At 43.6% G+C, this 13229-nt stretch overlaps 1 long non-coding RNA gene across 1 annotated transcript in view; it reads right to left on the bottom strand.

Annotated features, from left to right (window-relative positions):
- LOC140731416 (uncharacterized) overlaps nt 1–11980 on the bottom strand; it is a 132545-nt gene extending 120565 nt beyond the window's left edge. Inside the window, exon 1 of the long non-coding RNA XR_012099814.1 lies at nt 11870–11980. This is a non-coding gene — a long non-coding RNA (uncharacterized lncRNA). The remainder of the gene's footprint in view (nt 1–11869) is intronic.
- Between the last annotated feature and the right edge of the window lie 1249 nt (nt 11981–13229).

The following is a 13229-nucleotide window of genomic DNA, read 5'->3' as shown; positions in this document are numbered from 1 at the left end:
TGTGGGAATTGAGAGAAGAGATCGCTGGAGCATTAGCTATGATCTTTGAATCCTCTTTGACTGCAGGGGAAGTGCTGGAGGACTGGAGAATGGCAAATGTAGTTCCCTTGTTTAAAAAAGGTAATAGGGAGAAACCTGGGAACTATAGACCGGTGAGTCTTACTCCAGTGGTCTGCAAACTACTGGAAAGGATTCTTAAGGATAGGATCTACGAGCATTTGGAGAAGTACAGTCTACTCATGGATAGTCAACATGGCTTTGTGAAGGGAAGATCGTGCCTCACGAGACTGATTGAGTTTTTTGAAGAGGTAACAAAATAAATTAATGAGGGTAGGGCAGTGGATGTGGTCCACATGGACTTTAGCAAGGCATTTGACAAGGTCCCTCATGGGAGACTCATCCAGAAAGTCATGAGGTATGGGATAAGTGGAACCTTGGCTGTTTGGATAAAAAATTGGCTTATAGGAAGAAAGCAGAGGGTAGTTGTGGAAGGGAAGTATTCTGCCTGGAGATCCGTGACTAGTGGAGTGCCGCAGGGATCTGTCCTGGGACCCCTGCTATTTGTGATTTTTATAAATGACCTGGATGTAGAGGTGGAAGGATGGGTGAGTAAGTTTGCGGATGACACGAAGATTGGAGGAGTTGTGGATGGAGCTGTAGGTTGTTGAAGGTTACAAGAGGATATAGACAGGCTGCAGAGTTGGGCAGAAAAATGGCAGATGGAGTTCAATCCAGATAAGTGTGAGGTGATGCATTTTGGAAGGGCAAACCAAAAGACTGAGTACAGGATTAATGATCAGTTACTTAAGAGTGTGGATGAACAAAGGGACCTTGGGGTTCAAATCCATACATCCCTCAAGGTCGCTGCACAGGTTGATAGGGTAGTTAAGAAGGCCTATGGGATGCTAGGCTTCATTAACAGGGGGATTGAGTTCAAGTGTAGAGAGGTCATGTTGCAACTCTACAAATCTCTGGTGAGACCACACTTAGAGTATTGTGTTCAATTCTGGTCACGAAGCTATGGAGAGGGTGCAGAGGAGATTTACCAGGATGTTGCCTGGTTTGGAGAACAAGTCATATGAAGCAAGGTTAGCAGAGCTGGGACTTTTCTCTTTGGAGCGTAGAAGAATGAGAGGGGACTTGATAGAGGTCTACAAGATTATGAGAGGCATAGATAGGGTGGATAGTCAGTACCTGTCTCCCAGGGCACCAATAGCAAACACCAGAGGGCATATGTACAAAATTAAGGGAGGGAAGTTTAGGGGAGACATCAGGGGTAAGTTTTTTTTTTACACAGAGGGTTGTGAGTGCCTGGAATGACTTGCCAGGGATGGTGGTGGAGGCTAAAACATTAGGGGTACTTAAGAGCCTCTTGGACAGGCACATGGATGAAAGAAAAATGGAGGGTTATGGGGTAGTGTGGGTTTAGTACTTTTTTTTAAGGATTATATGGTCGGCACAACATGGAGGGCTGAAGGGCCTGTACTGTGCTGTAGTGTTCTATGGTTCTATGGTTCTAAGTCGTGTCTATTTGAAAACTGCAAGTCTCATTGGGAGTGAGTCATTGTTTGAGCCAATAAAAAGAAAGGAGGTGTACACGGAGAGGATATTGTCAGAGTGCAACAATGTTAGAGTGGTCCAGCTTTGACTCAACCGGCTTGGACAAGAATAGATGCAGGCTCTAAGTAAGTTTCCAGTCATTTTTTTTCTCTCTGTTAGCACATAGCTAGTGTGCAGGGAATGGGTCCAGAGTTAGTGGTGAGATGTGGGAACTTTAGATGTAAATGTGATGCCAAGAAGGAAACAAATACTGTATATATTTTGTATTGTTTTATCAGCAGTTTTCAGTCATATGGAAGAGTGAACAGTAAACGGTTAATCTTACTGTGATCATGCCTTCATTGACTACGGTTTACCTCGGTGTTTAGTTCAGAGTTCCTATACCTGCACGAGAACACTACATTATGTTCTTTATCTTTTGTGATTTATTTTTGTACTGCATCAGATCCAGAGCAATAATTATTTCGCTCTCCTTTGCACTTGTGTATGGGTTGGGCACACAGTAGTGTAGCGGTAAGTGTGTGAGGATTTCAGAATTCAGAGTTCAATTCCAGCGTTATCTGTAGAGTCAGTACATTCTCCCCGTGGAATGCAAGGGTTTCCTCCGGGGGCTCCAGTTTCCTCCCACAGTACAAAGGTTAGTAGGTTACTAGGTTGTTGTACATTCTCCCTTGATTAGGCTAGGGTTAAGTCAGCAGTTGCTGGGTGGTGTGTCTCGAAGGGCCAAGAGGACCTATTCCATGCTCTATCTCAATAAATAAATTAGTACCATTAACCAATCTCGAATCTTGAATAATTTACTAATCCTTTTGTCTAATAGGAAACAGCCTGCAATGGAGAGAACCATGCATCTCATTGACCGTGGGATCAGATGACAGTGGGAAATGGAGCTGGACAGCTGAACCAGCATGGAGAGGAGAAGGCTCCCACAGTGAGGCCTGTATATGGATTCCAAAGACAAGAGTGAGGCTGAAGATGAATTGAACTTCCTCAATTCAAAAAATACTGCAAGTTCTGAACATAGCACGGGTACAGGATGTAGTACTAAAGGCTGGTATTCTAGAACTAGCAGTCCTCAGCTGAAACAGAGCAGTTACAACACGGATCTCGATCCAGAAAAGTGGGACCTTTTAGGGCAGCCCCATTCCTGGTAATTATTGCAGTTTGTTCCCAGTCATCATCTGAGGGAAGTGTCATTGACAAAGTTACCAAGGGACATTCAATAAACTAAGTTCAGTTTGAATTGACTAGATAATTTGGAGACCTCAGTCACTCCTTTAACATCCCCTGCTCTACTCGATTTACACTTATGACCGTGAGGCTAAGCACAGCTCCGATGCCATATTTAAGTTTGCTGACAACACCACTATTGTTGACCGAATCAAAGCTGGTGACGATCAGCATCTGGGAGGGGGATTGAAATAGTGCCATAACAACAAATGTCAGCAAAATAAAAGAGCTGATAATTCACTTCAGGAGAAGGAAAACAGACATCCATAAGTCAGTCCTCAGCAGGGGATCAGAGGGTCAGCAACTCTAAATTCCTGAACATTATCACTTCTGAGGAGCTGCCCTGTGTCTGGCATGTAAGTACCATTACAAAGAAAGCACAGCAGTGCCTCTAGTTTCTTAGAAGATTGCAAAGGTTCAGCCTGTCATCTAAAGCTTTGATAAACTTCTAACGATGCATGGTGGAGAGCATGCCAATTGGTCTCATCATGGCTGTATGGAAACGCCAATACCCCCAAATGAAAAACTACAAAAAGTAGTGGATATGGCCTAGTCCATCACAGGTAAAGCCCTGCCCACCACTGAGCACATCTACAAGAAATGCTGCTGTAGGAAAGCCGCATCCATCATCAAGGACCCCCACCATCCAGGTCATGTCTCCTCTCACTGCCACCATCAGGAAGAAGGTACAGGAGCCTCAGTACCCACACCTCCAGGTTCAAGAGCAGGTTTGCCCTTTGAACCAAACCAGATAATTTCACTCAATTCCACTTGCCCAAACACTGAACCAATACCACAACCTATGGACTTACTTTCAAGGACATTTCATCTAATTTTCTTGATATTTATTCGTTACTTATTTATGTTTTTCTTTTTGCATTTGTGCAGCTTGTTGTCTTTGGCACATTGGTTGTTTGTCCATCTTTGTTGTGTGTGGAATCTCAGGGTGACATATACATACTGTGACAATAAATTTACTTTGAACTTTGGATGAAGGAGCTGAGCATCAGAAAAGAGTTGAGAATAGCAGACCCAAACATCGATGACTTGTATGTGGTATCAAGGAGCCCTGGTGACACTGAACTCAGTGGGTGTTTCTATCCATCCAGAGTGTGGGTTCAATCTGGATTGCCCTGCCTGAGTGGGCGATGGAGGACAGTACAACATTTAATAAGTATCTGGATAAGCACTTGAGCTACCAAGGAACAGGGGACTATAGACTGAATAAGGCAATGGATGCAGAGGAAGTTTTTCAACGGATTCTTTCTACGCCACTTGCCCCTTCTCATAAACCCTTTCCTTTAATATCTAGAACACAAAAATAGAATATTACAGCTCAGTGCTGACCCTTCAGCCCAAAATGTTATGCTGACCTTTTAACCTACTCTAAGATCAATCTAACCCTTCCCTCCTACATAGCCCTCCATCTTCCTTTTCCCCATGTGCCTGTCTAAGAGTTTCTTAAATGGCCTATATGTCTCTGCCTCTATCACCAAGCCAGGCAGGGTGTCAAATACCACAACTCTCAGTGTTTAAAAACTTCCCTCTGATATGCCACTTACACTTTCCTCCAATCACCTTAAAATTATACCCCGACATATTATCCATTTCCACCCTGAAAACAAGTCTTTAGCTATCCACTCGATCTATGCCTCTTATCATCTAGTACACCTCCGTCAAATCAGTTTCAGATTCCTCAGTTTTTGGAAAGGTTTCCTATCTCATCTTTGTCTATTCCTCTAATAATTTTGTACACCTCTCTCACACCCCCCCTCAACCTCCACTGCTCCAAGGAAAGCAATCATTGCCTGTCCAGTAATTGAAAAAGTCCATCGCTCTTCCCCATGGCATTTGGAGGAATCAGTGTACCTGACAGTACCAAGCCTTTTATTGCCTTCTCTGAAAGGGCCACCTATGGGTGGCAGCCAACTCCCCCACCCCCCGACTTTTCCCACAGACCCACAAATATCCCTTCTATAAGAAGATATATGCTTTGCTTTTGTAGAACACTGTTGGATTTGTTTCCAACACATAGCCATGAAGGCACATTTCTGATTAATGCAGCGTTAATCTGGGTCTTTTTCCTTTTATTGAAGTCTGCATCTTCTGCCTACTGACCCTCCTACCATCCGCAATAGCCCTTCCCTATCTACTGTAGTGAAACCCCTCAACATGTGACCACGGCTAGTGAATGGTCTCTTAACCTGCTCAGTTCTGAGATGATTAATCCACCATAGCAAATACCACAGTCTTCATTCATTCAGGAAAAACTATTGATCACTTATCCAAGGGCCTGATGTCCTTCCAATAGCAAAAAGTCAGAAATAGACACAACACTCACAGTGAGCTTTAATCAGTGATTCACTGGAAACTCTTGCCTGTCCTATTTCTGGCCGTACCTGTACTGGCATTAAGCCCAGTTAAGGTTAATAACTACACCCAGTAATGGAAGCCTTTATCAGCTATAGTCCTGCCAGTGTGATTTCTGATTGTGCTGAATTCAGCAGGAGGGTTTGAGAATTAGGATTTTTATATCTTGGTTTGATGTTTTCTTGTCTCAGTTGCCTTAACGTTCCTGATCATGTGCCCTTCCTCTGAGGCCTTAAATGGAACAGTATTGAAGAAGGATGCTACGTTTCTACAGTGCCCAGCACAGCTCCAGCAGCGCCCATGGCACATTACAGCAAACCAGACAACAAATAAGGTATAATTACTCTCGTCATGAAGGCGACATGGCAACAATATCCCAAAACAAGAATCCTCATAAACATTGCCTGCCTGTTTATTCTATTTTTGTGGTGTTTACTGAGAGATAAATGTTGTCCAAGACTCTGTTTTGACTTTCAGCCAGGTCATTCTCACTTTGGGAAAGAGCCCACATAAACAAAAACCTTTTCATTTTGTTCAGAGTTTCTTCAGATGATATCACAGGCACATTAGGAGAAATAAAAAGAGACTTGGCTTACTGTCACTGCCAAAAAAAAGATCTGAAATCTTCAGCACATGAAGTCACACTCAGAAACAGATGGGCAACTAGTAGACCAAGCTGATGTATTACAGTCTGTTCATTGTCAGAGCTAAGTTACCACAATTAGTTCACAGGTAAAATAATTTCCTTCATTGAACTGTGTAAATAAGATTCACATTTTGCCAACATATTTCCTTGTACTAACACATTCCTTAATACCACCCTTATTATTGTCAGGCCTGCAACAGCTTGCTCTTTCGACTTCTTATCCCACCAACTCTTAGGATTCTTAGCAGTGTGAAGGAACAGTGTTTTTGGGTCCATGTCCTTAAATCGCTCAAAGGTGCTGTGCAGATTGATAGGACCATTAAGAAGTGTATGGGTTGTTGGCCTTCATTCGTCAGAGGATGAAGTTAAAGATCCACATGGTAATAATCTCTGGTTAGACCACACTTAGAATATTGTGTTCTGTTCTGGTCACCTCTTTATAGGAAGGCTGTGGTAGCTTTAGAGAAGTTGTAGAGGAGACTTACCAGGGTGCTGCCTGGATTCGAGGACATGCTTTATGGGGAATAGTTGAGCAAGCTTGGGCTTTTCTCTTTGGAGAGAAGGAGGATAGAAGGTGACTTAACAGAGGTACATAAGATGATAAGTGACTTTGGTAGAGTGGACAGCAAGAGTCTAGAGTACAGCACCAGCAACATGCGTTCAAATCCCACCATGTCTGTAAGGAGTTTGTGCGTTCTCGCTGTGATCACGTGGGGTTCCTCTGGGTAATCTGGTTTCCTGTCACATGTGGGTTAGATGGTTAATTAGCGTGGGCAGCACAGACTCAATGGGCTGAAGGGCCTGTTACCGCGCTGTATCTCTAAATAAAAAACAGTAACAGTAACAGCCTTGTTCCCGCATCAGAAATGGCTAATCAAAGGAGGCAAAATTTGAAGGGGATTGGAGGAAAGTATAGGTGAAGTGTTTTTACAGAGAAGGTAGTGAGTGTGTGGAAAGTTCTGCCAGTGTGCTGACAGAGGCAGATTTACTAGGGACGTTTAAGAGACTCTTAGAGAGAGAGAGGCACATGGATGAAAGAAAAATGAAACACCATGTAGGAGGGAAGACAATCACAAGCAAAAATCTGCAGATGCTGGAAAACTGAGCAACACACACAAAATGCTGGAGCATCTATGGAAAAGAGTACAGTCGATGTTTCGGACCAAAACGCCAACTGTTTACTCTTTCCCATTGATGCTGCCTGGCCTGCTGAGTTCCTCCAGTATTTTGTGTGTGTTGGTAGGAGAGAAGAGTTAGATTGATCTTGAAGTAGTTAAACAGGCAGCACAACAAGTATGCTGTTCTGTGCTATATTTTCTTTGTTCCTTTCTCCTGCCCTGGATTACAAGTCTATTCTAGAATTTCCCAGCCTGCAAGAGTTTCTGTTTCAAATGCTGTACAGTAACTGTTCATCTTTTCCATGGACGCTGCCTGGCTTGCTGAGTTCCTCCAGTATTTTTTAACTGCATTGCATTTGTGGTTTCTAAATGACAATAAACTGAATCTAAATCTGAATGTTGCTTGGATTTCCAGCATCTGCAGATTTCCTCGTGTTTGTTATTTTAAATGTATTCATCATTCAGAAACTGGTCATCACAACCAAGGTCAACTTCCATAGCTCACCTTTAACTATCCTTGAGGAGGAGCTGGTGAGACCCAGCAGTCCTATTGGCAAAGGGTCCCCATTGGGCTATTGGTGAGGGAGCTCCAGGATTTAGGGCCAGTGATAATGATACATTTCCCAGTCAGGATGGGAACCTGCAGTCTGTAGTGTTGCAATTTACTCATTGTCCTTGTCTTTCTTGGTGGTAGAGGTGCTGGATTTGGAGGTGCTGGGTTCCGGATATGCTGGATCTTGTAGATGCTGGGTTTTGGAGATGTTGGGTTCATAGGTGCTGGGTTTCGGAGGTGCTGTTGCTGTAACCAGGGTGAGTAAGTGCTGTTTATTGCGTAGATAGCAGCCTTGTTCCTATGGTGGAGTGAATGAATATATAGGTGTTGGATGGGGTGCCAATCCGGTGGGCAGCTTTGCCCCAGATTGTGTTGAGCTCCTTGGTTGTTGCTGGACCTACAATCAACCAGGTTGTATCACATTCCCATTTTGTGCTTTGCAGACACAGGAAAGGTGTGGATGTCAGGCGGTGAGTCACTCACTGTACATTTCTCAACCTTTAACTCTCAGAAAGCCATATAGCTAATAGTGTTGTGTTTCTGTCCAGTGGTTATTGATGGGAGAGGGATTGAAAGTTAAGGGTAAGTGATTAGACTTTTCACTGCCTTGGTAAAGCAGCCAATATCATCCACCCTCCCCGGACATTGTCTCTTCTCTTTTCCATTGGGGAGAAGATACAAAGCTTGAAAGCCCATATCACTAGGCTGAAGGACAGCTTATGGACCCCTTGAATTAAGATGGGCTCTTGCCCTTACAATCTACCCTGTGGTGACCTTGCTCCTTATTGTCTGTCTGCTCTGCAACTTTAGCATTGTATTCTTATTACTTTTACATTGTCCTACTCCAATGCACTGTTGTAGTGAATGGATCTGTATAGACAGTGAGGAAGACAGATTTTTCACTGTAGCTTGGTACTTGTGATAATAATAAAAAAAACAATTTACTGCTTAACCTTGTTGGAAGTGATGATTGCTTGGCAATTTAATAATGCAAAAGTCACTTGCCACTTAGCAGGCCATGGTTGAATGTGATCGGGATCTTATTGAACACAGGTACAGACTGCTTCATTGACTGAGGAATCACAAAAGAAATCAGCCATGGTGTAATCAGCAGTGAACACTTAGCACCTGCTTTGGAAAGCCTTTACATCTTTCCAGGATTGTTTGATGTCACGCTCAGGAAATTCCTGCCTTGGTGTCAAGGACAGTCACTCTCTCCTCACCTCTGGAATTCAGCTCTAGCCCAGGGTTGGACTGAGGCTCTGGTCAGGTCAGGAACTGAGTGATTGTATTAAACCCTGATCAGTGTTGGTGAGTAAGTGCCACTTTGTGGAGTTGTTGCTGACAGCTTCCATTTTCTTGCTAGAGAGAAAGCAAGACAAGCCGGTGGTATTTGACCAGATTGGATTTGTCCTTCTTTCTATGAACAGGTCATACCTGAGCAATTTTCCACATTGTTTGATAGTTACTACTATACTGGATTAGCTCGGAGAGTAACCCAGCTACAGTGGGAATATTGATTGGTCCAATAGACTTTACCATATCCAATTCTCTTGCAGAGTGAGCTGGATTGGCCGGAGATTGGGTTCTGTGATGGTGTGATTTTAGGAGGAAGCCAAGGTGGATCATTTACATGGAATTTCTAGCTGAACATGGAGACCAGTTGTTCAATCTTTTCTTCGGCATCCACATGCTGGGGTGTCCATGGTTAAAGATGGAAATCTACTTGGATCGACACCCCACCTCAACAGATATTTATTTGTCCAGCATCATTTGCAGCTGGTTATAGAAGGACAGCAGTGTTTTGATCTGATCTATTGGCTCTGAGAATCCTCAGTGTTGATGGCTATGGTCCAGCCTGCTGATGGCCTCTCTGTCCTCATTGAACCAGGGTTGATCCCCTGACTTCCCCAGCAGTGTCCAAGAGGGAAAAAGTAACATCAAAGTACAAAAGCTTTTAATAGGATCCTTTTATCCATATGACTCGTCATCTTCAGCTGTCCATCTCCATGACAACCGACCCTCCTCCTGTCCAACGCATTTGTCTGCACCCCTTGCCTTTGTTACCCTTTCTTGTACTGCTGGAGAACAGGTGCACAGACCCATCTTCAACAAGTGGAGCTTGTTTGTACTTAGCAGAGACACTGTGTTGTTGGGGCAGGATCGCATTAGGGCTGAGATGATCTTGGGAAAGTTATTTTGCTGTAGCCCTATAGTCTTTTCAAACCATATTTATAATTTTCTACAACTACAGTAACAGAAGTGAATCTGTCTACTTTGATTGCTAGAGAAAGTGGTAAACTAACAGCTTTTAAAAAGAGAAAGGAAGATCCTGCGTTCACACTGCACATTCTCCCGATCAGCCTATGCTGACGGATTAACTTGAAGCCATCGCACAGGTGATAGTAATAACCATTTTGCAGAGAGTCATAGAGAAGTACAGCATAGGTACAAGTGCTTCAGCCCATCTAGTTTGTGCCAAACCATTTAATCTGCCTACTCCCATCAACTCTGCACCAGGACAATAGCCTTCCAAACCCTTACAATCCATGTACTTATCCCAATTTCTCTTAAACTTTTGAAATTGAGCTTGCATGCACCACTTGCAGTTAGTTGCACACTCTCATTGCCCTCAGAGTGAAGAAGGTTCACCTCATGTTCCCCTTAAACTTTTCATCTTTCACTCTTAACCCACGACCTCTAGCTGTAGTCCCACCCAAGCTCAGTGGAAAAAGCCTGCTTGCAACCTCATTTACATCCCTCCTTAGGTAGGTTTGCAAAATTTCACACAATACAGTAGTCCAAATTAGGCCTCACCAACATCTTACACAACTTCAACATAACATCCCATTTCCTGTACTCAGTACTTTGATTCATGAAGGCCAATGTGCCAAAAGCTTTCTTTGCGACCTTATCAACCTGTGATGCCACTTTCAATGAATGGTGGACCTGTATTCCCAGATCCCTCTGTTTTACAGCAGCCTCGGTGCCCTACCATTCACTGAGTGGGACCTACCCTGGATGGTCCTTCTGAAGTGCAAAACCTCACATTTGTCTGAATTAAATTCCATCTGCCATTTTTCCAGCTGGTCCAGATCCCACTACAACCCATGATTGTCTTCCTTACAGTCCACTACACCTCTAATTTTGGTGACATCCATAAATCTGCTGATCCAGTTAACCACATTATCATCCAGATCATTGATATAGATGACAAACAACAACAGACCCAGCACTGATCCTTTTGGGACTCCACCAGGCCTTCAGCCAGAGAGACTTCCATCTGCTACCACTCTCTGGCTTCTAGCACAAAGCCAATGTCTAATCAAATTTACTACCCCATCTTGAATGCCGTGCAACTGAACCTTCTTGACCAACTTCTTAAATGTCTATGTAGGCAACAACCACTGCCAGGCCTTCATCAACTTTCCTGGTAACTACCCTGAAAGCTCTATAAGATTGGTTAGACACAACCTACCACACACAAAGTCATGCTGAGTATCCCTAATCAGACCCTGTCTATCCAAATATTCATTCATTGGCTCCCTTAGAATACCTTCCAATAACTTTCCTACTGCTGATGCCAGGCTCACCAACCTATTATTTCCTGGTTTATTTTTAGAGCTTTTCTTAAACAGCAGAACCTTAGCTATCCTCCAATCCTCTGGTACCTCACCTGTCACTAAGGATAATTTAAATATCTCTGCCTGGCCCCTGCCGTTTTTGCACTTGCCTCCCACAGGGTCTCAGGGAACACGTTGTCAGGCCTTGGGGATTTATCCACCCTAATTTGCCTCAAGAAAGCAAACACCTCCTCCTCTGTAATCTGTATAGGGTGTGTAAAGTTAATGTTGTTCTCCCTCACTTCTATAGACTCTGTGCCAGTCTCCTGAGTGAATACAAATGCAAACAATTCATTTAAGATCTCCCCCATCTGTTCTTACTCCACATGTCGATGACCATTCTGATCTTTCAATTCTGTTGAAATTTTCTCTGCCTCCAGGGGATACTGGAATGTCCATCTGAAATGACACTCAGAGACCTCCTGCTCAGCTACGGCCCTGCTCTGACGGTACCACACTCTCACACAGCACCAGAGAGTTGGACAACTGGTGTGCACACCGCTCTCAGGAGAGGCCAACTATCTTGGCGACCCAAGCCTGTGATGTGATCTGCACTAGTTATGTTAGCTTCCAGCTTCTAGACAAACAAATAGTAATGCCAGTAACTGGGGCAGGGTGAGACCTGCAGTCTCATACAGGGACTTTAGGAAGCTAAGTATGGTGAACCCTGGTCACCTCAATATTGGAAGGGATTTACACAAACATCACTGCATACCTCCCCTTGTCTGCCATTTGGCTCAATGTCATCCTTACTTACAAGCTTACTTACAAGTCTTTGCTCCTCCAGCTGGGGCTCAATGGCGATGCTCGTGCCTCTGAGTCCTGCAATGTGAAGACTGGGGAGATCTCTGCCCTGTACTGTCTGTGCTGCCATTGTAACTTTCTGACAATATAATGTGCAGGCAGGACTGCACTTGCCTCTCTGACTGTGGGGGGGTCATGCTTTGAGAATGTTTGGATTGGATAACAAGGAATACTGATCTGATGGTTCTGACTGAAGATCAATGGTCCTTTATTTGCCCCCATACCCAAGAGAATGCAAGCAAAATCCACAACTCAATTTGCCCTTCATCAAACAGTGCAATACTTCACAGACAGGGTGCAGTTGCGGTGACTAAAGGTAGTGTGTGTCAAAACAAAACTCTATCAAACATGGACACTGTTCCTGACATATCGATGTCATCCCTTTCTTTGTGTTAGGGAGGTACTGAAATCAGACTCTTTAATCAATCAACGCACTTCCCAGATGGCACTGAAAGATGAAACCCTTTCGCGTCCTGTGTCATTTTAATTCACAATTCATTGTGCTGTATTGTGGGTTGAGCTTTTCCGAACAGATTAAATCATTGACCATGACGGAGGTGTTCACTTCATTTGACGAACACAGTTAACTAAAGGTATATTGTATGGTTAGGTTCCTTGGCCTGTGGATGCTTATAACAAATATAGGTTGATAGCCAGGTATTTAGTGAGTCTTCTACAGGGCTGGCCAGATGTGAGGAACATTAACCCCATCCTATGGCTGTTTATGCCCTTCAATATACTGTCTGCTCTCTAACATACTGATTAACATCTTCCACATGACACTACCCAATAAACGCAGCTCCTGGCTACTGTAAGTCTTCACAACGAGCAAAAAAGCTGTTGCTGTCACCTGTATAACATCTCCAAGTCAATCCAGGCTTAGTAGGATAAGTAACAATGAGAATACAGGATCTTTCTCTTTTTAAATGCTTTACCACTTTATCCAGCAATTGATGCAGACAGATCCACTTGCATAACTGCAATTGTAGAAAAATGTAAATATGGTTTGAAAAGACAATAATTGCCCAGTAGCACTCACATCTACAGTGATGAAATACTTCGAGAGATAGGTCATGGCTAGACTGAACTCCTGCCTCAGCAAGGTCCTGGACCCATTGCGATTTGTCTATCGCCACAATAGGTCAACAGCAGACGCAATCTCAATGGCTCTCTACATGACTTTAGACCACCTGGACAACACAAACACCTGCATCAGGATGCTGTTCATCGACTATAGCTCAGCATTTAATACCATCATTCCCACAATCCTGATTGAGAAGCTGCAGAACCTAGGCCTCTGTACCTCCCTCTGCAATTGGATCCTT

Source organism: Hemitrygon akajei, chromosome 8 (genome assembly GCF_048418815.1).
Source record: "Hemitrygon akajei chromosome 8, sHemAka1.3, whole genome shotgun sequence".
Taxonomy (NCBI): Eukaryota; Metazoa; Chordata; class Chondrichthyes; order Myliobatiformes; family Dasyatidae; genus Hemitrygon; species Hemitrygon akajei.
This window is presented reverse-complemented; position numbering and strand designations above follow the sequence as displayed.